The following is a 7,761-nucleotide window of genomic DNA, read 5'->3' as shown; positions in this document are numbered from 1 at the left end:
GAACTTCGAAAAAAATATAGCCGCTCGTTAATCAATCTAGTAACGGATGTAGCGCAACGGTAAATGGTCCTCAGTTGGTCTGCGCAAGTCGACGATTCCACTCTGCGCCAAGCCAACTAAGTCTAAGGTGGATAAATATCAGACCTGACTGGTAGGTGGTTGAGTGGTAGGCCCTCGCAATCTATGTCGCTGGGTCCGCAGTCCCTACATTTATAAATTTCTATGGTTATAAACCGATATGAGACACATTTCCAAATTCCATAGAATTGATCAGCGCAAAGTTCTTTGGATCCGTATTTTACAGAGCCCGTCACATCCATTGCTGATGTCTTAATTTTTTAATGTCTTTTTTAAAACATCCACCCAGTTCAAAACATTCGAACACCGTCATTTTCATTAACTCACATTGTGTACAGTTTTCTAAGATGTATATGATACAACTCCTGTCTCCAGCGTTTAGTTTTTCTAATTCCTGCGTCGAAAGCAAAATAAAGTGGTCCGGACACGTGATGCGCTTCAACGACAACCGTTGGACCAGTGCCGTGAGCAAATGTGTTTAACGGGATATTAAACCCACTACAAGAAGACCGCTGTCCCTTTGGTCAAACTTCTCCGCAAAGTCATTCGAAGAGAAATTTGATGCTCTTCATGTCCGAAAGAACAGACCATTGCATCATTCTGGCACGTTAACAGGACAAGTAGAAAAATTACTGGCGCCTGCTCGACCAGTTCGTAGAAGAACTGAATTCAAGGTGATCAAGGTGAAATAATACAAACAAGACTGCCTATGTTCCTCAGTGGAAAACAAAAATGGATTATCAGCCTTTTTTGGGATCCTTGCTTTGTGATCCACATATTCGATCCCACTCTTCTTTCACAAACATAAAAAGACCCCACAAAAAATGTGCAAGTGCCTCACTGTTTCGTCATAGTCTAGCGGATGAGGGTTTTCTTGCTGGCAACTCCAAAATGTTCAATAAAAATTTCTATTGATCAAAACTGATCAAATCGTCAAACCTCGAATTGGTCATCTCGAACGAGAAAAAGAAAATCCATCGCCTAGAAACAGTTGATATCCATGTAAACATATTAACTATATATGATGTCACAAGAAAAAAGCTAGAAAGCTTTTGTTTTTCAAATTTTCCCCTAATAACTAGCTGGATTTTCTCATATTTACGTATTTGAGCTTGTTTGAGTTACTGTATAAGCTACATGATCCCCACGCAATCCTCAGATGACGTACATGAAGAAATTTCCCATAGACGGCTAGACTTAATCTTGACGATAGTAGTCAGTGGGAAGACAAACCAGAGTGTTGCAGAAAAAGAATGGAGATATCAACAACAGAGGAAATTGATGGGAAAATAGGCAAATGTTTTCCTGTAATTTATCAGAAACTGGAGGTGAGAAGAGTAAGTGCGAGGACATAAAAAAAAACAGAGTATTCCATGAAGATATCCTCTGAACCCATTCAGATCTGGATATTAGAAACGTTAAAACGGGATAGTTTCGAATTTCGGACTCCAACACATGCGATAAAATTACCTTATACCCGTATTAACCACATTATATCACAAGTATCCATAACATCACAAATATCGAAAAAAGGAAAAGAATAAAAAGGAAAGAAATGAAGGGGAGAAAAGGGTGGCACGATTAGTAAGCAATAAAAATTAATGAGTGATTGCTGCAGGAATAATACACCAGGACAATAAGAGCAAAAGGGAATTGCTGAGAAATGCACAATTGCTCAAAAAATATCACAAAAAAGTCAATAGATCACTGGAAATGATTTCGACGCTGAGATCATGGATAAGGTGGGGAACAATAGCGAGGATACCCTACCTGTGGTCGCTAACAAAACTGTTCAATTTTATGTGCGCGGTTCGTGGAAGAAATGTACGTTGGTACATACTCATTCGGTCGCTCCGGTACATCAAAGTGGATTAGCGTGAAGGGGAAGGAAAAAATCCGAGGGCATCGTGCCATTTCAAGCACGAAAGAGTTCCTTTTTAATTAAGAAAGTCCAAAATAAAAATAAATAAAACAAATATGTAATAAAAAATAAAAACGTAAATGAATAAACAAAATAAAAATAAATGATTGAAACAATAATGTAAAATAAATCCAAAATAAAGAGTTTGAAGCGATTCAGTCCGAGAAAAGTAAAACCTCAGACTCAGTTGCTCATCGTTAGCGTTGTCCAAAAAATTTGCACACATGTGCTGTTTATCGAGGTTATCCATGGAAGTACATAAACACATCACATCTGACATCTACTTCTGTGAACTTTGAAGATGTATATCATGAATAAAAATGGAGATGTATATCCCCCATCATAATCTTGCATTTTCTTTTTCTTTTTCGCATTTTCTATTGTATAATGGAATACATGAAGGATAAATGAGAAAGTCACTGGCGTATCAATCCACTTGGGATGCGCCAACGCGTTTTACTAGAATTCGTAATCGTTGAGGTTTCTGGAACGCGTGTAGGCCTATACAATGACGTGCCGGGCCCACTCGATAACCAACTCGGTGTTTTTATCCTCCCAGACAGGTCTGGCAACAACTTATCTACTCCAAGCGGATGAAGGGATTGGTTTGCACTAGGAAGGTTTCAAACCATCGATCGTGTGGCCAACCGACTGCGCCCCAGCCGCTCTCATTCAAAATTATCGTTATTGCTATCTAAAAATTATTGCTCTAAAAAAATTAAAAACTATTGCTGTCTAAAAATTAATATCTTTTCGGTTGCGACGAATATTCCTCATCCGAATATCCCGCCCATGTAAGGGTGAGGCGCAGTTGGTTAGAGGTCCGTTGTGGAGCCACATGTTTGAGGGTTCGGGGCACCCCTCGTGCAAGAAAAAAACCGGGCCTTCCATCTCTCCGGGGTAAATTGAATTAAATTAAGTCCATTTCTCCGGGTAATTTTATCTATAAATTGGTACCAGATGAGTGTGGGAGGATAAAAACACTAACTTGATTATCAGGTGGCCCCTGGAAGTCATTGTATAGGCTAACACGCGTCCCAAAACCTCAATGATTACGGATTCCGGCAAAACGCGTTGGCGGATCCCAAGTGGATTGATACGCCATCGATTTTATCCTTTATCCTTAAGGGAGTACATAGGTTATCCATGCAATAACAAATGTATGAACACAACCCGTAGATGATCCGAAGAAAAATTGCTGCACCAGTATTTGTTAAATATGCCAAAATGTTCCAAAGATTTCTTATTGCTAATCGGTGGTATTTGAAATTTTAAACAACTACCTAGTATTACATACATACATACCTTCTAATTCAGGCAGAAAATCTGGATATCCATCCGAAATTTCTTTGAGGAATCCAGAAGCGGATGAAGCGATGAATTTCTATGTCGGTGTAGGACACCGGCAATTTTCTGCATTCGTGAGAAATGGTCATGGGTGGGTAATAGCTCAGCGATACTTTTAGATCCATCAAGAACACCCTCTCATATCCCAAACGATCCATCAACGTCATATTTCAGGAGGAATAATCATTTTCGTGGGGGTAGAATTGCAATCATATTCATATTCATATATCATATTCTTCATGCAAGGGAAACACGCAATTTACGAAATAAGACCTTGTTCGGCTGTGACTGCTCCTATATGCACATAAATCCGAAAAAAAAGAGAACACAAAGGGCAAAGAAGTACCGAAGGAGAACACTCTCGAATCTCAATAGCGGTTTCTCGGGAAGAGTTCCATGAGCAACAAAAGAAAGAGGAAAATGTACATAAGTACGTTTTCAATAGTCATTTGTACATTTTCAATAGCTCTTGTAACAAGCTACACTTGCTTCATCAAAAATGGCGAATACAAAAGATGTAACAAGTTGCTCCGGCTGAAGATAGTCCAAAGAATATTTTAATGAGTTAAAAATTAATCCTTAGTCCTTTTCACAACCAATTTTGCAAAATTTCAAGTAAAAATATTTTTTTTCTAACATTCTTAAAGACATTTACTGAGGATAAACAAAAAACTACAGAAAAAAGCAGAATTACTTGTTAATATGGTTGTTGTGAGAGTTACTAGGGTCATAATAATTCAACGCGAATATGAAACAATAATATCAAAAATAATAATAATAAAACTAATAACAATAATAATAACAGCAATAATAATAATGTAAATACGTCCTCTAAACATGTGTTTCAGCAATAACTAAATCCTATAACTTACTCTACTTGCGTATTGTTTTGGTTTTTTTCCGGTAGTCGGAGTCTGCGAAGAAGAGAACAAAGAACATTTTTCTTCTTTGTGTGTGTGTCTTTTTGTCTGTCTTTTTTTCTTTTTCTTTTCTTGGAAAAAATTCAGGAATGTTAAGTAAAAAGACGAGTACCGATTGCCATAAAAGACAACATCGAAACAACATCAAAGATCAGTTTCAATTGAGAATTCATTTTTGAAACTATCAGCAGCAAGAAACATATATAATAGTACATATATGCGTGAAATAGATGTCTCTTCCAATTTTCTTTTTAAAAATGTGCTTTCTGGCTTAACTTCAAGTTTTGAGTGAATTTTCGCTTAGACATCAAAGATATTCGAAAGAAGGAACTCATCATCTTCATTATCAAAAGGTTAGAAAACATCTTAGACCCTGTAAAAAAAGATACGAATGCAAGAAAAGATATGTGACGAGTGGATAACGTCATTTAATCCACGAAGTAATATATCTGGAAGAGTTCTTAGAAACAGCTAGAAAGCTTATGAGATTTGGAGTAATGCAGTATGCTTCAAACTGGAGAATATTTTCGTAGCCTCTGCCAGCTCTTCCAGCCCATCAAAAGAAACATTTGTTGAGAAGCATTAATGACTTGTTGTTCCAGTGGCTCAAGACTTTGAGCCAAGGATTTCTCATCTTGAAAATGTTTATGGATTAAAATAAGATGCTAGGATCTCGTTTTGCAGACTTTTCAAATTACGTCATAAAAACCATCACATAAAATCCAGGATCAAACGTGATTGACTGCAAAGAAAGCAATTTCTGCTTGTCTTATCTGATGAATAAGGTTGAGCGGTACGGAGTAGGTTGGCCAGATGACGCCTCGAGGACTAAGTGAGAGTTGTGGAACCTTTCACAAATCTCAAGAATTAGCTAATTTCCAATAGAATGTATGATCGTTTCTGCTTAACTTTAAATTGCATACCACGTCTATTCGGCACGGAAGGCGACTGTATGGTCTCTGGCGTAGTCTATTAAATTTCCTGCCAAACGTATGCGGTACGCAGGACATTCGTGAACCAGGACGACCACTTTGTGTTCGGATGAAAAAACACCTAAATACGTAAAGTGGAACACTCGGATACAACGACACTTCTCCGAACTCATTACAGACAATGTCATGGAAGCGATCCTCTCCGCACAGCTACCACAATTCTACAGCATAATAAAAATAAATAAATAATAAGAAAAGGCGGGTATAGCATAACGGCTAGAGGTTTCGCTTCCTGCACGATCGATCGGAGGTTCGAATCCGCCCTTGTGTTCACCAAGCACACGGTGGCTTGTTCGAAGCGAGCCCTAGTGTCAACCAATCCCTTCATTCCTCTGGGGTCGATGAATTGGTATCCGACTTGTCTGGGAGGATGAAAATACTGATTTGATCATCGGCTGGCCCCCGCAAGTCATTGCGTAGGCCATTTACACATTCGTAAATCTCAAACGATTCTGAATTGAAGTGAACGTGAGTGAGGGTGAATCCCAAGCGGATTGATTAATGACAGACATTTCATCCTTTAATAATAAAAAAAGGTTCTGGATGAGTTCTAAAGGTCCAAAAATGAATGGAAAGGAAGAGTGTATAGCAGTGACCGATGAGCTATATCTTGATGATCTCTGCGAGTTTTGATCTACAGATCATATGCGGGTCGCATCCTAACTAGTACAAGTGAAGCGATAGTCTATCAGACGATGATCCACCTATATAACAGGAACGCGACTAGTGAGGTAAGCAGAACGGTTTCGGCTCTTTTGGTCCTTGATTTCGGATGTGGTCGCGTATGGAACAGTACCCTGTTCTGGACGAGGGATATGTGAAGAAACTGCAAATGTTTTGACTTTCCAGGCTCTGAAGAAGGCGGCGAAACCATAATTTAGTCGTAATCAGGTGTCAACAATCTCGGTTCTAGCTTCACTCCCATTAGCGGCAATTTCCACCACATAGTTACCGTCTCGTGCTTATTTTGGTTTCAGAAAAAGAAAAACTTATCAAAAACGTGAACATATCCATAGTGTATTCCTAGAAGAAGAAAAATCAGAGTATAGCGAAACATTTGTTTAATAAATAATCCCTCCAAACGACAGTGAAGCTCTCGCCCACGGCACCAAAGACGGGCCCGGTACCCGCGAAGAGGCAATCCAACAAGAAATGAGTTCAATTCTATGAGGAATAACCCTTCTTTATAGCGTTGTTTGGGTTGTGAAATTGTGAGAAAAATGAAAGATGTCAATATTCGGCTGCAAAAAAAACCCAACTGAGAACTAACATTTTTCAACAGAGAACAAGGAGGTTTGTCACGATAGTTTTGATCAAGGATTCTTGCCATGAAGTAGTTCTTTTTTTATTTTCATCGTAGACGAAAACCGAAAACAAAGATAAAAAAGGACGAAAATCAGAAAATATGAAAGTATGGGGAAACAGTCCGGAAAGAACAAATGTATTTTCAGGTTTTTTATAAGCTGAGCTGGCCAATTATGTACTTAGCCATGTAATTTTAAGGGACCTTGTTCTTTCTCGTTCTTGTTTACTACACACTTGAGGGTGTTTTTTGAAATAATAATTATGTCACAATGTAATATGATATTAGATAATATAACTCTGAATCACACATTTCATGGTTTGCAATCCATCACCCGTAAATTTTTAATTGTTAGTGTTTCAAAAAGAAAACTGAACGAAAGTAACAATAAGAAGAGGAGGCAGAAGCGCTGCTACCTGTTTACGTGAATGAACGATGATGCGGCGGTGCGGAAACTGACAAAAATTCACTGACTAACAAATGATGAAACGATTTTTTTTTGAGAGAGAGAGAAGCCCATTCGAAAACAAACGTAATGAACCATATTTTACAATGGTAGCGCTCTATTCATGCTTATATAAAAGTGAAAAAGATGTGCTGTGAATAATGAATATTGGAATCATGGATGGGATAGGAATAATACGAGATTTTTATGGGTAAAGCTGCGATGAAATCTAAGTAAAACCAAATAAATACGTAAGTGTAGTAATTAAATAAAATCGCATAAGTTTAAAAGTTCAGTAGCCACATTTTGGAAGTTTTAAAAAAGTTAGATTTTGAGTTTTCTGAACTGAAATCCTATCATTTCTTTCTTGAAAGCACCAGCATTTCTCATCAAACCGCGGGAATTCTTGCATTGGTTAATGAATTTCTGATATCATTTCTTTCAAAAAACGTCACTGACGGATTCCTTGCAAATAGTGGGAGAGTTTTTGCAGATTACCAGCTTGTATAGAAATATTTAAGATTCAGGAGAGAAATCTACGGATGGGAGTAGATCGAATGAACATGTTTCACGTCAGTTCTTATTGAAGATGAATCCATCTATCTTTCTCTACACCATTATACCATAAGAATAACTCACAAAAAAGGGCAAGGATATCATGGACACGTAAAAGCTTATCGTGGTGAATATGGGCGCAACCGCCGCTGAAAACAATCCATACCGTAATTTAAAATATGGAATGGAATATGGATAAT

The sequence above is a fragment of the Necator americanus genome, chromosome V (assembly GCF_031761385.1).
Source record: "Necator americanus strain Aroian chromosome V, whole genome shotgun sequence".
Classification (NCBI taxonomy): Eukaryota; Metazoa; Nematoda; class Chromadorea; order Rhabditida; family Ancylostomatidae; genus Necator; species Necator americanus.
Note: the sequence above shows the minus strand (reverse complement) of the source record.